The sequence below is a fragment of the Molothrus ater genome, chromosome 1, assembly GCF_012460135.2.
Source record: "Molothrus ater isolate BHLD 08-10-18 breed brown headed cowbird chromosome 1, BPBGC_Mater_1.1, whole genome shotgun sequence".
Taxonomy (NCBI): Eukaryota; Metazoa; Chordata; class Aves; order Passeriformes; family Icteridae; genus Molothrus; species Molothrus ater.
The window spans coordinates 100,040,156-100,066,338 of NC_050478.2; the positions used below are offsets into that span (position 1 = coordinate 100,040,156).

The 26,183-nt window shown below is 39.3% G+C and overlaps 1 protein-coding gene across 5 annotated transcripts in view; it reads right to left on the minus strand.

Moving 5' to 3' along the window:
- LOC118700124 (low-density lipoprotein receptor class A domain-containing protein 4) overlaps nt 1-26,183 on the minus strand; it is a 284,193-nt gene that overhangs the window by 230,082 nt on the left and 27,928 nt on the right. For 2 of the 5 annotated variants that reach the window (XM_054514102.1, XM_036404474.2), the window contains exon 2: nt 10,589-10,713. The exons of 2 other annotated variants lie outside the window; for them this stretch is intronic. The gene's annotated coding sequence lies outside the window, so the exon portion shown is untranslated. Of the gene's footprint in view, nt 1-8,795; nt 8,816-10,588; nt 10,714-26,183 lie in introns of those variants that run through there. One more of the 5 variants, XM_036404475.2, reaches the window with a different exon arrangement.

The window sequence follows — 26,183 nt, forward strand, 5'->3', positions numbered from 1 at the left end:
TTGTAATACAGCTGAGGTCCTAAAAGGGTCTGATCTGACCAACCACTCCTTCTTTCCCAGCCCACAAGGAAGAACCCCTGAAGAAATGCACACCACCACAGAGAGCAAAGCAGTCCAAGGAAGCAGTATTGTCACAACTACGGCTGCCTCCTGTAAGCATCAGGACAAGCTACCATCAGAACTTAAATTTTTGCAAATATACATAGTAAGGAATCTGCTTTTCAAGAAGAGGGGAATGTTTCTAACACTGGAGGCCAAAATTCTAGTTGAATGATATTTCAAAGTTTATGCGTGCAAACAGTTTCAGCAGCCACTAAAGCATCACACCCTGATAAAGTGTACCTCTATCCAGAGGGATCACATTGTGCTTGGAGGTTCTTAGGATTCACAGCACAAAGGAAACACCACATGCATGCCAGTCACCAGGAATGAGAGGCACAGCCACTACCATTAAAACCTGGCACACCCTAGAGAACGCAGTAACAAGGACAGCAGGGAGAGCGAGCTCGCTGCACCTCCAACTTGCCTTTGCCTCCCTTCTACAGGGAGGTGATGAGCATGAAAAAACCTATTACTGTCATTTTCCCCACCATAAAAACCATAGTAAATGATAGGGACAAATGAACTGTGGCCAAGAACACTCCATTAAGTCGGCACTCTGAAAGTCTCATGGTTTCTTTTTGCTTAATATTTTGTACATCACAGCAAGTTTCCCTAATAACGTACAGCTCAGATTCTTACATTTCCAAGGGCTTATTAAATTAGCATAGGTAAATATAAACATTTTCATATGGAATTAAAGACAAATATTCAGAATTGCAAGTGAAAATAAAATAATATCTGACCCTGTACTTAAAATACAAGGAATAATAAACTTGATTTATTAATATCACTGAAAAATAAATTAGATGTTCATAAATTAGGTAACTCCTGAACAATCAGGAATTTTCATCCAAAACATTGGGGGATAATGTGGAGAGAAATTCTTTCCATTTATTATTAAATTGAAAACAAACCAAAAAAAAAACCCACACCACAGGCCACTGTATTTTTCCCAAGATCATTAAATACAATCTTGAGACAACTCTCCAACCTTCAAAGAATTTCTCTACCCTAACTGAAACCAGGACAGAAACTTTGCCATTTTTTCTTGGAGGAATCCTTGCAACTGATTTCATTTGAGAACTTCCTCATTGAAGACATTAGCAGAGCCAAGAAGAAAATGTGATGCAGCATAAAATCATGCAAAATCAATTTATAGAATCGTCAATACATCCATTTTTTGAACAATAAATTGTTCAAAATTTCAAGAAACTACAAAATAAAATCCTGATGAATTTTCCTTAAAAATCCATGATCTTTTCCCGCTCTGTACAATTTGCAATAAATTACCCTCAGCTTCAAAATAGTTCATTCCTGTGAGACTGGTTTCAGTTTCAGGATTGCAACTGTGTGGTAACTGCTTCTCTTTCTGTTGTTTTCCATTTCCAAACGTAGGCTTTGATCCCCTCGCTCTTGCTGGTAGAGCAGTCGCCTCACACACACACAGTCTCTCTTTGAAGCCTTCCAACAGTGCCAAGAAAGAAGCAGGCTATGGCAGCAGGCTCAGTATTCTCTGGTTATGCAACAGATTAGATCATTATCAACAAAACTGGATGCCTCCAGCAGAGAAAAGAAATGGGGAATTTGAGAGCAAGTTTTTCTTTACTTATTGTATTAAGGGTGGCTGCTTGGTCAGTTTGAAAGGAGGAAAAAGTTACCTCCAATTAGGAGCTGGTCATGTCAGATAAGATTACAGTGAAAAGCCCCATAATAAATATTACTGTCACATTTACCAGTCAGTTCTGTTCTTTCCTTGGCACCAAAGTTTTCCCATTCGTTGTGTAATGCAAAAGAAATACTTGGCTCAAACTAATGCCAATAATTTAAGAAGTCTGATTTAGCCACATGGATTTCATTCCCCATAGATCAATGACCATGTGCCAACAGGATGCAGGAGAAGAGTCTGGATTCTCACATACCTGCAGAGGGAATATGTGCTTCTTATCTATGATATATACACAGCCTGTGCATGTGGATATCCTACACATCTGTCACATTTCTGTCTTGTCTAGTTGCTCCAACAACTTTTAAATCATCAATTAAAGATATTTCAGTTCAGAATTCCACTTCAGTTAACGGATAAAGCACCTACTGATTGGGCATGCAGTAAATATAGGGATTTTGAATCTTCATACATAGCAGAAAAATACATACTTAGTAATTTCTTAAGGGAATTCCTTGTATAGCTGCATCTACCAGATAATTTTGGTTTCCTGCATGAAACAAATCCCCAGAGTCAAGTTCTGACAATTAATGTATAGTGAGGAGGAGAGATTAGAGAATATTGAACGGATTAAACAATTTACTGTTTGTATGTAAGAATTCAGCCACTGAGGCTTACAAATGCATGCAAATGAAACTAAAAGGCTTTGAGAATCTTAACTGAAAGCTTTTATAGCTTCTACAAAAGACATTAAGAGTAGTTAGATGCTGGTTATAGGGAAAAAGCAAGTATAAACAGTTTAATATAGAAAAAACTATACGGTTGCTCTTAATAAGAGAGAATATTCTTATAGTATTTCAATGTGTTAATTCTAGATCATTATAAATTTTTAAACTTAGAAAGCACTACAGAAGTTGAGTTTTGCTTTTCAAGTTCCCACAAAACAAGCACTAAAAGTATTGTGCATTACAAGATGAATGTAACACTTAAAATGACATTATCCAATAAAAGAAGTACTATTAAGAATGGCAGAGGTTACATGACCAGTGTAATTTGTGTACAAATGTATATTATCATGAGATCATCAGTAGCTTAAAGAAAATCTAGAAATCAGAAGCTCTGTGTTCTGGGCTTATTTGCAGGAGATACTTTCCAGAGATTGCTCCTATTTTTTTTTATTTAATTTCTAATACAGCTGAAAAATATTAAGCCAAATAAATTATGAGCATAATAATGAGCTCTTAGTCCTCACTTGTTACTGCCCTTCTTTGATATTATCACTGAAGGATCAGAAAACCATGTCCCCCATCTCTCTTGAGCAATCATACAATACTTTACTGTATGATTTGACTCTTTAGAAGCACAGACCTAAATAAAATCAGGTGCTTAGCTGGACTGCCTTCATCTCTACCTTTATCCCACAGTCAATAATTATTAAAAACTACATATAAAAAAAATAAATGGCATTTCCCCCAAATCATGCCAGAAGAAAAATCACTGATGAGTCAAAGCTAGTCTGTAAGTGGGACACAAAGTATGATTCATAAGTCATTGCTTTGGGTTTAATTCTTGAGAGAGAAAAAGCTCCATCAATAACATCAGACAGAAACTCAAACTCTCATTACAAAAACATAACATTAAATTCAGTGTGTCTTTTCATTCTGAACATTTCTGTTATGTGTGTTCACCACAAGGGTTTGAAGCCACGACCAGTAACCTTCAGCAGCTCCTGCAGGCAGTGAAATCTTGCAGAGGACACTGAGTGTGCTGGGCCACATTCCTGAGCTGTCTTCTACACAGCTGCAGGGCACAAGCTCTGTGTCCACCACTGGGGCAGAGGGAATGGGACCTCTCTGACTGAAACCACAACAGAACACCAATTATGGCTCAACTCGGCCATTGCCAGCATCAAGTTGATCAAAGCAGATGAGATTCACTTAATTTGCCTTCTTTTTTTTCAAATGTAATATTTAGGCAAACTAGACTACAACACTAAAAAAAGGAGATGAATCCAATGAGATGATGGCAGAGGAACCAAAAGGAACAAGGAGCACCACCACTACTTTCAGACAACAGATCAGATACTAAGCACTATGTCAAAATTACCTCTGGGCCACAGCTTTTGTAGCAAATTGGGTTTTCAAGGGCATTCCCTCTCCTCTGCACTGCATATTTATCTCATGTCTTTCTTTCAGCCCACACCCAAAACAGAGGCTTTGTGCAGTAATTCCATTTTAAGCCCAAAGGACATTTATGACAAGAACATTTTTAATATTTAAAGTATAGTAGAATATATACAGAATTCTAGATCAATAAAGAAACAAAAAAAAAAAAAAAAAGAGAGACCAGGGAGCCTTTTTCATTAAGGAGGTAATAATACAGTAAAAGGATCCATAAAAAGCCTCATTCAAAACCCAGTATGACCTTGCTGTTCACTCACATCCTTCAGCTGACCACTGAAAGAAATATAAAGTAATATTCATTTTCCCACATGCTCATGGCAGTCCAAACAACAGCTCTGACACTGGAAACAGACTGGCAAAGTATTTATCTTTAACCTCAGCCATGAAAAATGTGAGAAATTAAAAATTAAAAAGCCACGCTGCTATCGGACATTTCACAATTTAATCATACATCATACCTGTACAGCAGAAAACATGCAACAAGACTAAACTTCTAAAATGTAGCTGGATATAAATGTATGCTGCTTTCCCTGTCCTGTCAGCTAGCAGGCCTTTAAAGGAAGATTATCAAAGGCACTCCAGTCACCGTGATGTGAAGACAGAATAAGTGAGCATGACCTTGAGTTCTCCCTTTGTATTTCATGGCATTTTTTTAAGTATTTTTAAATCATCCAAACAGTAAGTACTAACATGGCCACTACTGAATTCACATGCTTTTGAATAGGATGATGAAAATTACTTGAATGAATGTCTTTTGGCTTATGTGCTCATTTACATTCCCCTCAGGAGTAATATATTAGCAATGTCACTGCTATGAACAAGTAGGTGACATATCAATAACTATCATCTATTAATAAATACTTTACTCATTCCATGAGGTTAATCTTCATATGCACCCATGAGGCAGGAAATTATAGTCAGTATTTCCCCTGGGGATGCTAAAGTCATGTTATAGACTGTCCTAGTCCATGCAGTGATTCAGGTGTCAAAGCCATAAGTAAAAAACTGTCAGAGACCCTGCCTCCTAATCTTACATTCTAATCACTGAATTTTGCCCATCTGATGAAAGAAACTATAAGAATCATGCTGCCTTATCATAACTGAAATTTAAAACTGACATTTATTAAAACTTTTCATTAAAAGGGAAAATTATGAAACCCCCATGATTTATCAACTGATCTTCATCTTCCAAGGACATATGTGTGATAACTGCTACAGAGTTACTGCTCCCTCAGATTAACACAGACCTTTATTTGGAATAAACATCTTTTATAAGGAACTTGATAATGTTTCCTCTATCTAAATTTATTGACTTCTCTTTACCTGGCTCCTAATCCTCAAATACTCGCTGGAATGTGAACAGAACATTTATGATATGAGATACTGCTACTGTTGCCAAGAAAAGAAGGAGAAATACTGAGTTTAAAAAAAAAAAAAGAGAGAAATGTTTTGCTGCACAACACAAAATCACTGCTCATTTCCCTAGTTTGTTTCTAATAAAATTAATAAAGCAATGAGTTGGTAGGCACTCCTGTACTTCTACAGGAGTTTAGTGATTGCCTTCAGGAAGGGAAAACTCTTGTGGCACTCACAAGCTGCAAGAGCATTATAAAAGTAAGATTCTATCCATATGTTAAATGTTTATTTCCAGCACATCTGTCTTAGCTCAGTAAATGTTTTTAAACTTACAAGGACACTGACTTGAAGAACTCCCTTTAAAACTAGTAGGAAGTGTATGAACAAATCCCTTAACAAGCTTTCAGATCTCTACTCATGAGTTAAAAGAAAAATTAGGTTGCAAATCTTTCAAGATCTCAAGGAATTCAGAATGTCACTTGTCCAAACCCCCACCCCCAACATGTACCCTCAATGTGTGCAGCAATGCATTTCTGTTATCACCCAGAATCCAGGAGGTGAGAATGTGAGAAATAGTGAAGTTCTAATGAATTTTTAAAAATCAGTTAGGAGCTCAGCAAGGAGATTTGAATGGGTTCAGGGGTTTGTGAAGATTCCTTCCATCTCAATTGTCAACTGCCTGCTCGTGCTGAACATACTGATGAGGAAATCCTCGGAGCATGCAGCAGCAGCCCACTGCAGGGACCTACGTCATTGGAAATGTTCCAAAAAAAACTTTGGTGCCTGAAGAGTTCTTTCCTATCCACAAGTTCCTTAAGATAGAAGGAAATTAATGTGGCAGGTTCTGGTAAGCACAGACAATGGCACTTTTTGGGTGGGTATTACCTCACCCAAGAACGCCCACTTGCTCGTTTTTCAGCTGACTGAAGACCAGCTTCTTCTAGTTACAGCCATTTCCTCCTACGGGGAACACTAATTTCCACTGTTGCTCTACCAATTAGAAGAAAACACTAATCACTGCAAGTACTACAGGCCTCTGTACCCCATCACACACACACAAAAAACACTGCTCATTTCTACCATGAATTTCCAGCTTAAAGGGGAGTAGACAGATCAATCTTCACAAAGTCTTGAACACAGCTCTTAAAGCATATTCTTCCATAAGAGCTGGGCCAATACAAATGTTATTAAAAGCAAAGGGAAGGGGCTGGATTACCCATGGAATTATATAAATTATGAAAACCATACAAGCAGATGTCAGTCTTGAAACAAAACACTAATTTAACTGTCCTCCATGTAGGCAAAAAAGCAACAAGTAACACATTCCTTGATGAAAACCACTCCTTCTAAGCCTGAAAGCAAGACTAAACTGAAAATACAGGATTAAGCACTTCACCTTGTTTTGTGGGGAGTTTCACTAAGCACAAGAAGAATATTCCTGTGTGCTTTATGCAAGGGTGTTTACAGGACAAGACTGAATTGCTGAGCCATTATTTTACTTGTGGCTCAGGAATCATTCCAAAGCAAACATGAGAGAGAATATAGCAAAATATATTTTCAAAATTAATCAAATGCATAATAAATTTTAAGCTATGAAATTCTGAACTTCACCCAGGTTGCCAAAGTTCAGCTCTAGCCCTTCAGTTGATCATCAAGATTATTTACTGCCTCGCTACTAGTCAGTACTGACAGACAAGCAACCCCAAAGTCACTATCACACAGCTCAGGAGATAAATGCTTCTTGCAAAAGTAAATATCTCGAGAAGGAAAACAAAGTCCTGTATATTGCTGATAGTACAAATAAACAATACAGGAAATCCATGCTTTTCTGTTCTATATACAACATTTTTCCATAAAGGGATATGTTTGCTCATATGTGAGAAGGAGAATGAAAGTAAAGGTCCCTTAACTTTATTTCCACATGGTGGTAGCTAATCCAGTGTATACAACAAAATGGGATCCAACAAACCTTATCTATTAAAGTGAATGTTCTGGAATCTCACACTCATTCTCCTATCTCAGGAGTGAAAATTATTTTTATCTTCTAAAAAAAAAATTATTCTATGTTTATGAGCATGCACAACATTTAAGATTGTCTCCTCATCTTTTAAATTCTTGCTTAAAACTAGCTCTTAAAAATTTCCGTAGTATTTCTTGCTATGCAGATAAACAGTTTCTCTTGTGTCAATGTCAACGGGGAAGTATTTGATACAACTTAACCCAAAAGCAAGCCAATACCAAAAAATATGGGTAAAATGTAGAAGATGCATGTGTTCATGATGCTTTATCTTCTCTTCATTTAGGAGAAATTCTGAAATTTGAGCCATCCACTATAAGAAAAGAAACAACCTCTAACAACAAGAATTTCATCTACCCAAAATCCTCCTCAAGGGTCTCCAGAGAACCAGGACAACCCAGTGTTTCATGGCACAGACTCCAAACCACTGAAGCAAGCACAAGCCAGATCGGAAGAGTTAAATAAAGCAGCTAAAATTCAGCAGCATTGTGAGCCATTCCAGACTCCGGTTACTGTAACCTACACTGGGTGTCCTCTGCATAAGCACCAGTGTGACTTTGTGGACTGCTGAGACTCAGTCTGTTGCAACTGGCATAAGTTGCCACAGGCGAGTAATCACAAGAAACTGACCTTGGCAAAAGCACATTTTACACTTCACTGCTGTTCAACTGTGTTATACTAAAGAGAGAGCAAGTGAGCACAAGCAGAAGGGGGAGGGAGAGAGAACAAAAGGGATAGACAGCATAAAAGTGAATGTAGCCATTTTCAGCTTTACCTGCTTTTAAGATTTTAAGAGAGGTACATCACACCTCCAATGCACATCACAACCTACACATAGTTAGATCAATTCTGCATGGCATCATTTTTAAACCATCAGGGTGTGAGGAGATTTTTGGAGGGGGAGGAAAAAGGAGACTAAGTACTAAATTAGAAATGAAGATCTAAAAAAAATTCTCCCAACAAGGAGGAGCGAAGTATAGAAGACAATTACAACTTCACATTTTCTTACCACTGGATTAATGCATAAATGAGGATTTTTAAATTGTTTCTTCCTCCTGTTTGGCTACACCTGTTGAGAGTACATTTTTGAATCAGCTGCAGCTAATAAAGCCTAAATGTATTCCATGAGGTGTGCTGCAAGATGTCTTAGTCCTAATTTTTAATGTTTCAGCTCAACTTTACCTTCAGCTCTCAACAGCCTGGCAGCAATTTGCAGGAACCAGTATGGTAAAATCCCACTGCTGCACATACAGTTGTGTCTGGCTTTTCTCAACCATCTTTGATCTCCAATGGTTTGAATCAGTTATTTCCTGCTAAATAATTTTCTTAGTTTCTGCATTACTTTTCTTTGATATTGATTACTGCATCTCCAATGAAACAGGACCTGGCAGAGCAAGATGGCACAGGATCCCATCATTAGTGCTAACCCACATCCTGGCCAAATGTTACAGCAAGTTTAACACAAGGATCTAACCTTGAGGGTATGCTGGGTTTCCAGGACATTCTCTGGATGAAGCAAAACATGCAGAAGCTTTGTACGAGTTCCAAAATACCGAATCACTCTCCACTTGGGAAGTGCACAAGGTATGCAAGTCTAGACAAAATAAAATGAGACCACATGCATTTGTATCTGCTTCCTTACTGCTCTTAGGTCAGTGGCCTAACAACTCGATGCAGCTTCTCTTGCAGATCTTGAAGTCTGCTTTTTTCCTGTGCAGACACAGTTTCTCTATTCCTCATCTGGTTCCATAAATAACTCAAAACCCTGCTACAAAAGCCAGCCTTTGTTCCTCTCAAACATGCAAACCCTTCACATCTCTGTCTTCACAAAGTCTCCATTCCTCTATTAAAACTCCCCGTCCTCCACCTCAGTCCTCCAAATGTCATTACTACCAGTAAGCAGAAGTGACTTGTTTTGGACACAGCCATGTTGTTACCTTAAACCATTCCCATCTGACATGGTATAATGACCTCCCCTGTCACTGGCCAGGGAGATACAAGACTCAGCCCTGACAGCAGATGGCTGCTTCACACACACGAATTCGCTCAGCGACTCAACAATGATACCATCGCACTTAGCCTATAAATTATGAAAACAGCAATTCTATGAAGCATGACCTAAAATTCCAAGGGACTGAAGTATTTCCAAGTCTGAACTTCAGATCTGGGTCAAAAAGGTGTCAGCTGTGGATCTGCAGAATTTTAATCATCTCATCAGACTGTAGCTCTGTCTCTCACTAATACATGATGTTTGTAAGGCCCACAGGCATGCTTCCTGACACTGAGGCAGGACTGTCACAGAGGGCTGGATGGGCCACAAAATACTCACTGCTTCTGTGAAATGTGTGAGAAACTCTTGCAGGGTCTAGACAGAAAGTAAACTGATGTCTGTCACATTTTTCTGACTGCACTTGGGCACCAAATAGACTTATTAAAATTTTTATTTACTAAGACCTATAGTAATTAGTTATATTAGATAGAAAAAGATAAAAAGGGCTCAGTAGTTCTGCAACAATTTCTGTGGTCCTCAGGCTTGGCTGCCTATGGTCAGCATTTCTCACAATGACACACAGCAAAAGAAAGAAAAGGGTGATGAAAAGAAATACCTGATGGGTACTCATATCCATAGGAAGAACAAATCTTTGTTTATACTAGGCCAAAAGTTAGCAGATATTTGTATTACACAAGAGCACCCTCAGCTGAATGTAAGGATTTGACATCTCTTACTTCTTTAATGCATATCCTAACCAACAGGTTATTGAATTAGTCTCTCTCTTTGCAGCTCCCTCTGGGTCTCCCAAACCACACCGTAATTTAAATGTATGTGTCAATCAATACTGCTTCAGTCATTTGACTATATAGTTCACTAGCTAGGATCTCATTTTCAAGTAATTTTACTCATTAGGCAGAACAGAAACATTAACTGGGCCTTCCCCATCCATAAAAGTAATTACAAACAGGCTGGCTACTGGAGGCATCTCTCTTCTCTTTCCTCTTCCTTCGCCACCTCTTTCATGTTAGAAATTGCTTGAAACCAGTACATTTCCACAAAATATACAAGGGCTGACAAATCAAAATCTTTTAACATCTAAAAATTACCAGGAAGGTTTAGCTATAGAAATATATATATGGGTATGTAACTACACAAAGTATCCAAAAGATGATGATTCGGTGCTGTAGTATGGTTGAAATGTTACTAGAATGGGCTTAATTTGACCTAACAATTCCTTTACTGGAAAAAGATTCATTTGTTTGAATTACATTTACCTTTCTTGAAGTGTTTAAGAAAGAAGTCTTGTCTAGTTTAAACTCATCCAATACAACATAATGATATCCTTGAAGTCCAGAGAGTCAGGAGAGTCTTGCTTCTAGTTGTGAATACTGAATGTGATCTACAAGAAAAAGAAAGTGGGGGAAAAGGTTTGGTAGACAATTCTTTATCTTTTCAATGGGTCAGTGTTTTCAAAATCCTTACAGATAATGGCCTTGACTCCAGAAGATCAATCAATCAAACAAACAATCACTACTTGGTTTCCAGAAAGAAGCCAAAGCAGATTTATTTTTCTATATTAAATATTCTGTCTCTCTCTCTTCGCTGTCTTAAACATGAAGATATTAGAGTGAAAGGTGTGATTTCCTCTCCGTATTTAAAAAAAAAAACAAAAAAAAAACCAAAAAAAAAACCCAACAAAACAACTTGCAATTCTTTGCATATTCTGCTGTAAATTTAAAATTACCATCAGGGAATTTATAACTTTGTTTTAGAACCTACAGAAGAGAAAGGCTACAGTTTTCTGATGTCTAGTGCTAACACAAGTCATAAAGCCAGTAGCAACTCTTGAAACAGAACTAAAGCTATGAAAAACATAAAATATCCTTTTCTCTTATTAGACACTTCAATTAATCAACAGCTATTGGGGAATAAATTAAGTACTCAGCAGCTTTGTTGAATAAGCATGTTTTAGTCTGGAAACAGCTGTGAGAAGTTCACCAAATTTTATTCTCTGCATTGTCCTGCTGCCTCTGGAGTTTCCACTTTCCTAAGGAACATCACTTTTTCTGGAGAGCACATTGAGCCCATAATTTTGCAGATACTCGTTGGGTATAGTATCAGCTCAGTCTTTCCAGTTCTTTCAGTGACAGCAAGCAAACTCACAAAAGCTTTGCCTCAGATTTCACAGGCATGTGTGTGCCTCTCTCTCAGTACCCAGGCCGACGTGCCAATATGTAGGATTAAACTTTTTCCAAGGTTGAATAAGCCACCATCTGTCTATCTTGTGTGGTGCTGCGCGCCATCCGGGAGACTTGTCCCTTAGAGCATGTTTCTACCATATGTCACTCCTGAGTGATCAGTTATGCCAAGACATTTGGGAAAAAATGACTAAGTCGAGCTGGAAAACCCTTTCCGAATTCCAGAGGAGGTTTGCCAAGCCTGTATTTGCAAATAACTTCACATCCACTGGTTTTTGCATATATTGTGCATAACAATAAATAATGACCTTTACTCAAACAGACATGAGGTATGTGCCCTCCACTGTCCAGAACTCAGGGGCTTTTTAATAAGCCAAAGGATTCAAGTATGACACATCTCCAGGAAAAATACAAGAAACTTTTACAGCAACTTTTACGATCGCTAACTTAATAAAGGAAAAAAAGAAGCAGATGATAAGAATATATTTCAAGAAAGACTCAGTCTGTTTTTTTAAAGCCACAACAACCAGTTATTTCTTTCAGAATACTCAACTAAAAATACCTAAGGCAACTGAATACAAGAATTTTTCCTAATAGCAACCATCCAACAATGACCATCTAAAGTGCTCACCTGCATGCAAAGTGATCACCGAAACTAAACGTTAAACTGCTGATACAGTCCATGCAATTAGAATTTGCCTAATAAAGAATATTACTCTATCCTATTTTAGATTTAAAGAACCATTTTATGTTCCAATTCCTCAATTATTAAATTAAAACTCAAGCCAACATCATTCTTATGGCCAGCTCAAGGCTGCTCATTTACATAACTGACTTTCAAGGGCACTTCCTCACACAGCAATTAATACCAGCAAAAAATCCACCAGATCTGTTACCTAATATTAAGGAGGACATTCTTGAGAACATTAAAAGAAGAAAGAAATTAGTAAATCGTTAATCCAGCCTCCCTGAGTAAGATTAACATGGAAAGGAAATCTACTCCTAAGGGCAACAGGAGAAATATTAAATATGAGAGGACAAATTATAGGAATTATTACATTTAGTGACAAAAGTGAGATGAGGAGCAATCCAAGAGAGAACACTGACCTTTGTGTTTTGCCTTCAGAATTTGGACAATCATTGAAAAAGAGGGAATACTTGAAACAAGGATTCACTACAGCCCACTAAGATTTGTAGAAAAAAACACATCAAAAAGCAGAAAATGTTCATGTTAAACAAAGAAAACCACTACTGAAAAAAGGTTATTATTAAAGGAAAATGAGGTAAATTATCACCTTAGAATGGATTATGATTTTTTTTTAATGTATCTAATTTAAACTGCTTCCTTATGCACAAAGAGTGAAACTCGCAAACGTGACGATGTTGGTAACAAATTAGACTACCAAGGAAAGAGAGCCTCCTACTGCAACATGGACTTGCTGAATGGAAAGAAGAGAGGAAAATAAATATAGACCAGCTAGGCAAATCTGGACTACTTGCCTACATAACACACCTAATGATATTGAAGCCAGCATATTTTCTGAAAGGCTCAGCTCCTTCCTGGCCCACTCCAACAGCCTGAGGCATTCACACTGTTGAGCCAAGAGAGACTGGAGAGGCTGGTTCTACAGCACCAACTTTCTGCTAACTCTTCTTATTCCAACAAGAAACCTTTAGGGTAACATGCACCTGCCCTAATGTCCTCCTTGCATCCACCTACAGGTCCCAATAATCTTCCCTTCAGAATGAAACATGATTTGCACATAAGACTGACCAACTCAGAAAGTTGCAAATGGGGACAAGAGGGGAGGAGGGAAATTCATCAAAGCTGCCAATTAAGAAAATTCTTATTCTGGAAAAAATTTGCACTATGAAGCCAGTCAACAGCTTCCTCACAGAAAGAGCAGCCATGCAGCTTCTGCACTGTCATCTCTTGCCAGAACTACAGCAGAAACAAGAGTTTCTCTTGAGCTTCTCAACAAGTATCGTGGAGATCCACACATATCAGTAAGGAAAAACTATGGAGCAACATAAAGGGAGAAAACACTGAAACCTGGACAAAGATTAAAATTTTTCTTTTCCTTTATTTTTGGCTTGGGGAGGCTCAGGATCCATCACCCATTTGTCCCACACCAATGCAGACATCCAAACAAGAATCTTATCACTCCTTGGAAATATGATGCTTTTTAATTTGGTTTAATCACTAGGAGTTCCTTGGAAATTCTTGGCACACACAGGCTGTTTTCTTTTGTGTTCCACTTCAAGTATGTACTAAGCCTCATCTCTCCGTTGTTCTCACAAACTTTTTAGGGAACTCTCAAGTCTCCTGAAATTCAAAAGTTCAGGATTCCAATAACCACATGCAAATTCATTCTTCTAGAAATAAATTCACTCTTGTGGCACAACTAAATGTTTCTGTTACATAAATGCAAAACTTAACTGAAACATCTACTGATAAACACACAACTGCAACACCTCAAAGGCAGCAACATTGAAATTTATTTCCACAGGAAATCTCATTTAGCAGGTATGACTTCAGAGACAGTGTTTAAAGACAAGAAGGGCTCTTCAAGCACAAGGCCAAACCCAAAGAGTAGTTATGTCCTCTGAGCCACCCATCTGCAGGGTATTTCATATATTCTCACAATCATTCATCACAATCTGCTCCCCAGTGGAGACTCTGGCAAGACTATTTTATTTCAGTGACCACGAAGTAATGGAGAAAATGCAGGTTGATGGAAAGCTATGAAATGTCTCTAAAAACTGCCAAGCAGCCAGTCCTCTAACATAAAGTCCGTTCTGCAAGGGCTATGGTACTGCAAGATAAAAAGAGTTTGTTTTTCAAAAATGTTAATGCAATATTAAAACAATACACATTCTCTTTTCTTATGAATCATCAATACTCATAAAGTAACTTGAAGAAAGACAATCTCCACGTGCCATGTGAAAGCAGTTCAGAGTTACCTTTGCTAGGGGTGCAAAAAGAGGGATTGTTGAGGCAGAGGTAAGCCTTGCTTTTTCCAATCACAGAGATAAAGCAGTTTTACTCACATAGCTTTCCTCTTCCTCACTTCCCCCTCCTCCACACAAAACCCAAGAAAAGCTGCCATTGCTTCAGGTCAAAGGAAAAACAGGCCCAGCTGCCGTGAGCCAAACAACGTACAGGTTTGCTATCTCCCCTGCTGTTTTGGCTCGGGCTCTTCAGACTGGAAAATTCAGAAGCACGATCTCCCAAGCTCTATAAATGCCAGAACCATCTAAGAGGAAAATAGGACAAGGCCACCCCCAGGCAAGTTTGTACTAAAATCTGCTGGCTGCAAGGCAAAAATACAGTAAACATCGCATAGGGACAGACTGCTCCTCAGAAAATATTCCACAAGAACAATATAGCTTCCAAAGAAAGGCTGCGCTAAGGGGACTTCTGGAGGGAAAAAAAATGCAATGTTTTAAAATCCTTGTGAGGAGTTAGTAAGCTAATGGCACACTCAACGACAAATTGTTTGACAGGCAATATGCTTTTGACATTAATCCAAAGAAGAAATGTAAAAGCGACATTGAATGTTCTCTATGAAATGGTAACAAATTGGGTATCCTAGAATAGTCCTGCAGCTCACTAAGGAAATTTTGCTTTTGTCTGAACAACTGATTGTGTGGAATAAAACAAGTAATAAAGGCAATTAATCATCAATATCACCACCCTGTCTTTTCAGGAAGGACAATTTTAGTTAAATTTTTGCAGTCCTTGAGAAATGAACTTTGCAACTGGTTACAGTATGTTTTAACGTGCACTATACTGACTCAACCTTGAAAAACAAGCCAAAAACAGAAGTTGAAACATCCTTTTTCCTGTGTAGCTCCAATTTGCAGTAGCAAGAAGCTAAACAACATGCTCTCCACCAGATGGCTGAAATAAAAAGAACACTCCTTCTGATTAATTAGGAAACAAATGAATCTGCTGTTAGCACAACAAGTTACCATCAGGAAACCTGGGTTCCCATTAAACTTTGATATCTGTGCTTTCTCTGCAACTGTGTTCAAGACCATCCTCAGATCTGTCTCTCATTACAGAAGCAAAGTGTTAAACACCAGTCCATCACACACAAGTATCACACCAGCCACTGCACAACCAAAAGGGGAACTGGCCCTTTTCACAGACAACTAACACCACAGTTCTCCTAAAAGAGAAAGCATCCATCACAGCAGAAACTAATTAAGGCCTCCTAGTGCTGTGAGGAGAACTGATAGGTAAAACCACCCATCCCTTGTCAGGGTTCAGTGAGCAGGGGAGGCTCATGCATGCACACCCAAGCTCTCCAGCTGGTCCTGGAAACGGAAATCCCCAGAACAGATATAGTACAAGGAGCAAGGATGTGACAGCCCAAGCAGCAGAGGCCAGCCCATGGTTCCCTGCCAAGGGAGGCTGCCAAGGATGACTGTGAACATCTCAAGTGAAGGTTCAGGATCCAGTGCAGGCACTGGGAGGAGAGGGATGACGGCATAAAGCACGTGGGACTTGCACAAAAGATGTGTGAGTGCATGCACTTAGAACATGAATATAATGTTTGCTGCTATGAGCTGAGTGACTCTGGGAAGAAGGAAACTGAGCTTACCTGACGCAGGAAGGTGCAGATAAAAGCAGTTGGTATTGTCATTATTCCTCTGGTTTCTTTGCATGAACAACTGCAGTATTACACCAAACTTTAAAGAAGGACCATTTCAGAAGCTAGCTATGGGAAAGAACCTACCATGTTTCAGGTATAAAGGACAATTTTGCCTTCTTTACTGATAACATGTGTGCCTAAAGAGGCACAATGCCTTAGTGAGAATCCAGGACTGCCAACTAACCCACACCTCTACAATTTAGAGTATTTCTCCTATGTGCACAACTGAAGTTCTCAAACATGTCGAGTGTGTTATTTTCTAGGGCCAAAGGGAATGGTGGAGACATTTATTACAAACTAAATCTAGTCTTCTTTTTAAAACCCAAGCAAAGGTACTGTATCCTATTAAGTAATTGAGAAAGCTCAGACACTTGAATAAGAAAACCCAAAAACACTTCTCCACACATAAAAAAAAAGGTTTCAATAATTTTAGATATCTAGGAAGGCCGTTGAATTGTGCTAAATGACTGTATCTCATTTTTTCTTATAGGCTGGTGATAGTTAGGCACTCTGGGAAATACAGGGACACACAAAAATGCAAAAGAGCAGAGAAGACACTAATATTTCAAAGTGCACCTACCCATTACATCACACATACAATTACAAGGGGAAAACTATTTTTTGAACCTTTACATAAGGTTATGTAAATGGAATAATAATAAATGGAAATACTTATAAATAATAAATGGAAAACTTCAATAAATGCAATATTCTTTGGCACAGTGTTTTTAGAAGACCCACTTCTGTTTGCTTACAATTTACTTGATGCCTCCTCTAAGACTCATGTTGGCAGAGACAGTGAACAATTAAACCTGTGTACCCTCTCCCCACTCACCACATTGAAGATCTCAAGAATATCTTCCAATGTGTCTTCTTCTCAGGACAAAAAATCCCTGTTTCCTATGGACATAAGCCATTCCATATCTCTTAAAATGCTGCTTTTCCCAACATTTTCTCATCCTGTTATATTGTTTCTGAGCTGAGGGACCTGAACTGCACACGATGCAAGATGCTGGTGAGCCATGAACGTACAAAGTGGCAAAAAGGATGCCATCTCTTTAATTCTCTATTCCTTTATTAATATTTCCTAGTATTTGATTTGCTTTTCTGATCAGTGCAGAGTAGTGAGCTCTGGTTTTACACTGCTGTTTATCATTACCTGGTAACTGACTCACACATGGCAACAGCTCAAAACTCACCATTATTTTTTCCCTATGTAGACCACTTTATTCACACTGAATTTTACCTGCCTTTCCACTACTCAGCCACGTCAGTCAGTCCTCCAGTTCTTCATGGTCCACTTCAACCTTATTACTATGAGCAAGTTACTATCATCAGCATGCTTTCTCACTTCATCAACAAGGTCCTTTCCAGTGTACAATTTATGGGCTGAATGCACCAACCAGTCCAATTACTCTGGTGACTGAGAACCACTTATTCCTACCTTATTCCTCCCATCTTCTACTGACTCTTCCCAGAGAGCTTGTATTCATCTTGGTAACACGTCTGTAAATACTGCATTATGAAGTAGATAGTATCCTTGTTATTGACAAATTCTACATCTTTGCAGACAAGATGTAGGGGAAAAAGTAATGTCATTTTCTGCCTTTTGATTAAAAAAAAAACCCCTAAGTGTTTGCACATTTTAAACCCAAATATCCAGGGAATATAAAGTAACACCTCTTTCCTTTACATACAGCCATAAGTAAGAAGCAGCACAAGAAAAACAACAGCAATTTCTCCTCTTGTAACTCTTCCACAAAGACAAGACTTTATTAAATCTTCTAATAATTTTTAACCTGAGGATCAAAAAGAAAGCAAATATTTTTTTTTTTAAATTAAATATTTTTCTGCTGTCTGCCAGCTGTGTGGGAGTGCCAGCAACTGCATAGCAACAGAAAATTTTTTGAGTCAGCAAATTAAAGCTTCCCCCAAGTTTTCTCCTTGATCTTAAGCAAATTGCTACTATTCTTTACTAGATTAATTTATTAATATTCATCCCCCTAGTGGCCCATTTTTGCTGACCATTAAGTTAATGGTGCAGGGAATAATATCTTTCCAGCCTCCTAACCTGGCTGTTTCCTACCAGCCTACCACAAAGGGCACCTGAATTCTGAAAAGATACAACTATGATTTGTAGGAGTTAGCCATAGGAAACTGATTTCACTTGCTCCCATGTGTTCCTGCATTAACAGTAGCCACAGCCCAGCCCTTGAATGATTGTCTGAAACCTGCAGTGGCTCCTCTCATCAAAGTTCTCTCCTAACATTTATCCTAGCACTATTTGTGGCACCCTCAGCCTCTTTGATATCACCAATTCCAGACTCTTTGTACCTGGCTCATTAGTGTGAAGAGTGGCCAGAAGCTCTGAAGAGCACAAGACACAAGGTGAGTGCTGGCACCCTCAATTTACATTACATCTCATACCAAATAACTATGTTGTCATCAAGCTAAAAAGACCAAGAAAACAGCACAATGGAAAATTTCAACAAAGTGTGGTTTCATCATTAAAATCTCTATTTGAGTTTTTTTGTTGGTTTCATTATACAGAGAGGCAGAGAGCTCTCTAAATAGATTTGCTTAGTTTCCGTGTCTGTTGCCAAATTTCCATCCTGTGGAACCAATTTTAAATAGAAAAAAGTGTCTCTTCCTATCCTCTGCTCCTTGGTGTCATTCTTATTAAAGATACAGAGTAAAAAATGAATGGAAATGAACTAGTCACAGTGGAGTTCAAATCCAAATACTAACTTTTTTAATTGCCAAAAAAAATTCAGATCACTTTGATCCATAAGTCTGTCTTTCTTGCAGCTATGGAAAGTTTTTAAACGGAAGGCTGCCAACAATGACTTTGTTATAAACTAGAGTTCACAGTTGTTTTTATGGAATTTTGTCTCGGTAACTTTTAGCTCAGCAGTTCTCATGAAAATATTTCCAAACCACCAACTTGGCTAAATATTTCCAGCAAAGCAAAATAATCCCTAGCTCCTAAATACAACTCTGCTTCTTTTTTTAACTTCAGTTTATCCTTCAGAAAACTAGTACAGCTTTAAACATGGGAATGACAGAGAGGGGAGAAAGGAGACAAAAAAATCTAAGAACTTCAAGCAGCCTCTCATATCTCTAGGTCATAGCAGATGCAGGTCTGGAAATGGAGATGAGATTTGGGAAATAACCTTCCACATATACACAGGTATTAATAGCAATAGCAAATAAAACCAGAATGAACACTGCAATTTGGAACAGTGCAGTACGTGCCTAACAGAAAGTTCTCAAATAGATTTAGCCATTGTTAGCCCATGCTCACTGAGAGAATTTCCACACTAACACAAAAAACATTATAAATGGGAAAGAAAATCTGATGGGCTTTGTATTGCCATTCTGTTTAGCTCTTTTGAAGAGGGAGTGTAAAGGAATCATTTATTATAACCCTTTTCGTATCCGTCAGATGTTGCATGTTTTATGTAACTATAACACATTTGGCAAACTCTTCCTACCTACCCATATGCCAGGGAAAAGCTCAAACTGTGTAAGAGAAACCTTTCTTAACAAAGTGAATTTCCTCGTAGAGAGGAACTGCAAGTTGGACTAGGGCTCCAAGATCTCCAGGGCCCTCCTCTCTCCGCAAGGACTGAGACTTCCACACAACCTAGAACGCACATATCTGCCTCCCTGGGAAGCAGAACTTTCCATCCTGTGCTCTACACATGCCAAAACAGCAGTTGCACTGGGTCATTCCACACATCAGACCACAATACAGACGCAGTACAACCAAGGCAAGCCCGCGTCCGTGCCCCTACAATGGCTCTTTCAGAATGAGTGCCAGATGTGCTGGCCAGTGCCCTCCATCACCAGTGACCAGGCCCATTATTCCCCAAAGCACAATAAAAGGACCCTGGCATCCACAACTCCACCACAGGCTCCAGGGCAGCCAGCTGGGCATGAGAGTTGACCCCAGGGGCCAGTCCACGTGGGATGCACTGTTCTGCACGCAACAAACCCCTGGTCTTTCACCTCAAGCACAAGAGGCCCCTGCCTCTGATCTTGAACTCAAACCTCATCCGTCGTATGTATGAGACCAAAATGTGCAAGCTCCATGCGTAGTCCTGAAACTTCTATCTTCCAGCTTTTCCCCACAGTACATGGGGGAAAATGGCAGCAGCTGTGATGAGTGGGAGCTGCCACGAGAATACCCCAGCAGAGGAAGGAGAGGAGTGTATGGAGAACATGTAGGAAGCCATGGAGAAACAGAAGAGGGTACACCACAAAGCACTTACAGCACAACTTGAGAGAAAAACAAACCACCCTCAAACAGTGGGGCCAAAAAAGAAATAGCAGTGAGGAAGAAGATGATGAGAAGAGTCCAGGTGCAGAAGAATGGGGAGGCTGTTCCAGGCAACCAAAAAGGATCTTCCTTCTTGATTCATCCTTAAAACACATTTAAAATTTAGAATTTCAGAAATAGATTTGCAGAGCAAACTGATAATGCATTTCACTCACCAGAGCTTTCACCTGCAACCTATCTATGCAATTTTAAAATGTTCTCAACTAAAAACATTTGTTAATTAAATACTTCACATAAATGTCAAACAGTTGTGTTATCTTGGCAAATACGTGACAAAAAAAGCAACCTCACTATAAAATTCATATTTTCAGTAGGAGACTAAGCAGGAAATACCCTTTGCCTTCAAACTTGTGTGGGACTTTGCAGGTAGACCAATTGCTTTATCTAGCAGGATCATCCAGTCAAGTTTTGTTGCTGGCTTTGCTTGGAAAGCTGCTTCACTACTCTTTAGAGACTTTAAGTTGCAGACAAAAATATCTGTACCTCAAATATATGGGCACAATTTAAAACTGTGATGCATTGTCTTAACAAGAACTCAGGCAGCCTTGGATTGCAGCAATTGTGGCAGGGTTTCTGCAAGAGAAGATCGGAGGTGACTCTTTTGAATGCAGAAAGTGAGCGGCCAAGTGACCAAAGGGGGAGGCTGCAACAGGGCTAATTGCATCTGTAGAAAATAGTGCTAAGATCATCCATGAAACAAGAACAGAAAAGAGATTGAAGAGATTAAAAGACACAGCACTTGATTTTTAAGCTAGGAAATGAACCCTGCAAGGAAGTATGAAAGAATCAGGATGGGACGGACAGAGGGATAAGAGCAGGCTGCATGAGAGACCTACAGGACAGAGGTTGTCCTGACTGAATAGGTTTGACCAGTCCAACCAGTGCTTTACATTGTCACTGCCAAGAAAATGGGAAGCAAATCCTTGTACCACCCTTCTGGCCCACCTGAATGCACTGCAGCACTAGATCTGAACCTGATGGGCAAAAGCAATCTTCTGTGGACAGGACAGGGAGAAATGCATTCATTTGTCAGCTAAAAGGGACTGTAACTGCCTATCACCTTGAAGTCTTGTCTGTTATTTCTAAAAGGGTACCAAGGCACTGGAGATTAACATTTAGAAACCAAACCAGGTAGACAAGCTCACAGGAAGGAAGATTAGGTTTTCTGAGTTGTAAGAGATGTCACACTAAGCAAAGCATGGGTTTTGTTTTACAAAATGTAAATTTATATAACAAATTGTTTCAAACAGCTAATAAATGCCTCCAGAATTGCAGAGTGGTTTATACACCCAAAAATTATGGAAATTAATAGACACTTCTGGATATCAATTTTCTGAGATTCCTTTTTTTCTGGCCCACTGCTCTACAAACAAAATGCACATTGATAGAAATGCACAGATGGCCAAAAATACTCCTGCTTCACAAATATACCAGTACTCTAGATGGATTACATAAAATTCTCAAACTTTCTAGATCTGTCAAGTACACTGTGTGAATTATGCTTGCTTAGAATAGTGATAATGCAACAAGTAACTCCAGTGTTGTCTTATACAAGCACAGAAAACAAATGTATCAACTCACTACTGATTTTCAAACAGGCAACTATTTAATCCTTACTAAAGTAGGCATGAAGAATATCAATTAAGGTATCTTTACACACAAACTGAATCTCTTCTCCAACCAGTTTATGATCCTGTTCCCAATTAGGCTTAAATCTACTGATGTTTTTTAAGGTCTGTTTGGGTTTCTGTGGCAAGATTTTGGTAGCAGAGGAGCTACAGGGGAGGTTCCTCTGAGAAGCTGCCAGAAGCTTCCCTGTGTCTGACAGAGCCAATGCCAGCTGGCTCCAGGTCAGACCCACCACTGGCCAAGGCCAAGCTCAGCAGTGATGGTGAGAAGGACCACAGGTCACCGAGGTCAGTGAAGAAGGAGGGGCAGGAGGTGCTCAAGGCACAGGAGCTGGGACAAGCCAGCAGCCTGTGGTGCAGACCACAGTGAGGGAGCTGTGTCCCTGCAGCCCATGGAGGACCACAGTGGAGCAAGAGCCACCTGCAATCTATAGAGGAACCTCAGCTCAGAGCACGTGGATGCCCAAAAGAATAAGGGAAGTTGTGGGAAGCCCACTCTGGAGAAGGCTCCTGGCAGGATCTGTCAATCCATGGACAGAGGAGCCTGCACTGGAGGCACGGAAGAGTGTGAGGAGGAGTCCTCCCTGAGGAGGAAGGAGCAGCAGAGACAACATGCCTTGAATGGATCACAACCCCTATTCCATCTTCTCCTGTGCCACTGAGGAGGAGGAGGAGGTAGAAAATACAGGAGTGAAGTTGAGCCTAGAAGAAGGGAGGGGTAAGGGTGAAAGATTCAGTTTTTATTTCTCATTATCTTTCTCTAATTTGATTGGTAATGAATTACTTACCTCCCCCAAGTCAGGTCTGTTCTGCCCATGAGGGTAGTTGCTGAATCATCTCACTCCATCACTTTTATCTCAACCCATGAGCCTTTCATCATATTTTCTCTCCCCTCTCCAGCCAAGGAGGGGAGTTGTACAGCAGCTTTGTGAGCACCTGGAATCCAGCCAGGGTAAATCCACCCCAAAAAGTCCCAAATTATTTCAGAAACAATGGTCTCAGCTCTATAGACTGAGGCCAGCCCTGATGAGAATCACATTCTCCTGTGTCTTGACCAGGCTGGATGGGATTTTGAGCAACCTGGTGTAGCAACAGGCATCCCTGCCCAAAGCAGGGGGGTCAGAACTAGGTGATCTTCAAGATCCTTTCCAACCCAAACTATTTTATGATTCTATGACTTAGCAAGTTTTTCTTTCAAGAGTCCTCTCTGTAGGTGTGTAGGAGTTTGTGCTTTGAACGCCTCCTAAAACCAACCAACTTTACCAAAAGGAACTCAGAATATGTCCAAGAGCCAGGCAATGTATTCAGGGATGGAAACGCTGACAACAAATCATTTCACATGTGCATTGTACATTTCTAACTAAATATTGCTAAATAAAAAGGCAAAAGCAAAGAAAGCAAAATGCTCAACCAAAAATATTTTTAAAGAAAATTGGGGGGAAAAAATATATATATATACTTGTCAAACTGTCTGCAGTAACACTAGATTTTTCCCACATGCACCTATTATGCAAATTTTTAACACAATTGTATCTCAACACATAAAAAATGTACTCCCATTACACTTGACATACTATCTCAATTATTTGATATGCTTATATTACCAACATCCTGCATAGTACATCACATATATTGTATGCTTCGTCCTACTCTGCTCCCAGACACCTTCTCCAATAAGGCTGTCACAGCACCATCTCATGACTTGTACATTTTATTAATCTGTAGTGAAACAAGCTGAATGCGAACACAATCATTTTAACTGTTCACATTTCTAAAATTTTGACAGTGTGTGTCCTAATTTGACTCCATGCATCCCTTTAAAACATCAAAGGTGTATTCATACTTACTTATGTCTCAAATCATTTTGGTTATGGTATTCAGTATATAGGTAATTCTACACATGCATGTAGAATGCCTCATGTGACTTAGTGGCGACTGCCATGCATCACACGTTGCAACTTCCACCCTCCAAGGAAGGAAGGAACATTTATTTACAGTTGCACCCAGAGCTGAACTCCTCTTTGAGACAGAGAAGAAAAATTACACAGTCTACTAAAAAAGTAAAATAAAAGGAATTTACTAATTCTGTGCCTAATCTTCCCCTTTGTAGCTGCATTAAGGCAGTTTCAGGCGCAGAGAGCGCAGTGTGCTGTGACAACCCCATCCACTATGTCACGATACTTCACCACGTTTCTAAGTTCTGCAGCTTATGCAAGCTCCCAAATCTTCCGCATAATACTTACTCATCCAGCTGGAGAAAACACAAATAATCTAAAGAACCAATAATATACACGGTTTACATAACACACCCTGCAAAACAGAACTGTGGGACCAGCCTAATGAATTACAGGCAGACTGAGGCTGCGAGGGCTCCGAGTCCCCAGCTGGCTGCGCTGGGCACTTTGCACCGTGCGTGCTCCTGGATCAATCTCTGCTCTGAGACACGGACACAGCATCTGCACAGGCAGTACCTGCTCCGCTTGTTAGGGCTCAGATTCAGCTAATGGCACACCATTTACACTGTCTTCTAATATTTGCCTCAGAGCAGGTGCTATCACAGGAAAAACTTACCACCCATTGCCACTGACTGCTGGGGGAATGGTAACTGCATTTGACTGACAGACAGTGAGTGAACCAACTCAACAGAGTCACCTGTGCCAATGAGGGTGTCACAATCACCAGGAATAGAGGGAATCAGCCACATGGTTGAAAAAAAATAGTTTTATGTACATAGAGTGTCTTCTCATAACTGGCTTCATCTCAAAAGAGCTCTCCACTTTTAAAAACACCTAAACACGAAAAGTGATTCACTGGTAACTACATCTGAGTTTTTCAGTATCTTATAAAAATCTAAACCATAGATCTTAAAAGGATACCAGCTTCTAGAAGATCAGAGTTCTATTTATTTTCTCTTATCACATCATTTTCACGTTTGTTTTTTCTGATGTTCATTTAACAACTTGCATTATTTTGATGTTCATTTAACAAACAGGTCCAGACAGCTACTTTCCTTTTCCTGTCACCAGGCTCCTGCTAAGCAGCAGGGGTAAAATCATTACAATACAATAAGGAAACAGAAGTTACTAGACAGATTTCAGCAGCTTTAGTATACAGAACTGCTTGCAATTTAGTCAGTAGTTAGGACTGATTATGATAATTTAACTGTTGATGTTACACAACACAACTCCCAGTGACAGAAACATCTATGACATGGAGAATCAAGTGAGGGAGAAGGGGCAAGAACAGAAGAAATGTGAAAATACCAAGAAAAAGGGAAAATAGCAGATTCAAAAAGCTTTGGAAACTGCAAATGAAGGCAGTGAACTGAAAACGTATTTTATAAAAACACAGACTGTTTTTCCAGACAGCTAAATATTTCTGCTAATGGATAACACTTCCTTAATATGTAATTTCTACATGGTAACACTGAAATAAGGAAATGGAGGGGAAAAAAAAAAAGAAGCAAGCATCACATACAAAAATTGCCAGTTTCTGTCCCTAGCCATCTTTTCCTTCTCTGGTCTGTTTTGGAGTAACCACAGCATTAAACAGAATGAAGGCTGTAACTAGAAGCTTAAATATGACAGGATACAGACACTTGCCTTCCATGCACACTGTCACTGTGAATTAGGCATGAGTTGACAAGCTAAAGACCTGGCTTGCAGTCTCATCATTCAATCATCCATCCAATCTCATCAATTGAGCAAGGCAGTAACACATGTCCCCTCCAGCTTAAATGACAGCAAAGCTGTGGGTTGTAATCACAGGTCATCTTCAAACGACACTTACCATTAGGGATGGCTTTGTTCCGAATCAATTTTTATTGAGAATTACTGTAATACAATACTTCTCTTTGCTTCTTCTAACTCCTGAATTTAACACTGTTTAGAAGAATATTTCAAAATTATAATTTCATCATTCTCTAGGAATAAGGTAAGGGCAAATGACATTAAGTAGAAGTCAAAATTAGCCATTTGCAATCCAAAAGCACTGACAACAATAAGGTCACCTACACGAGCACCCACAACTGAATCTTTAGT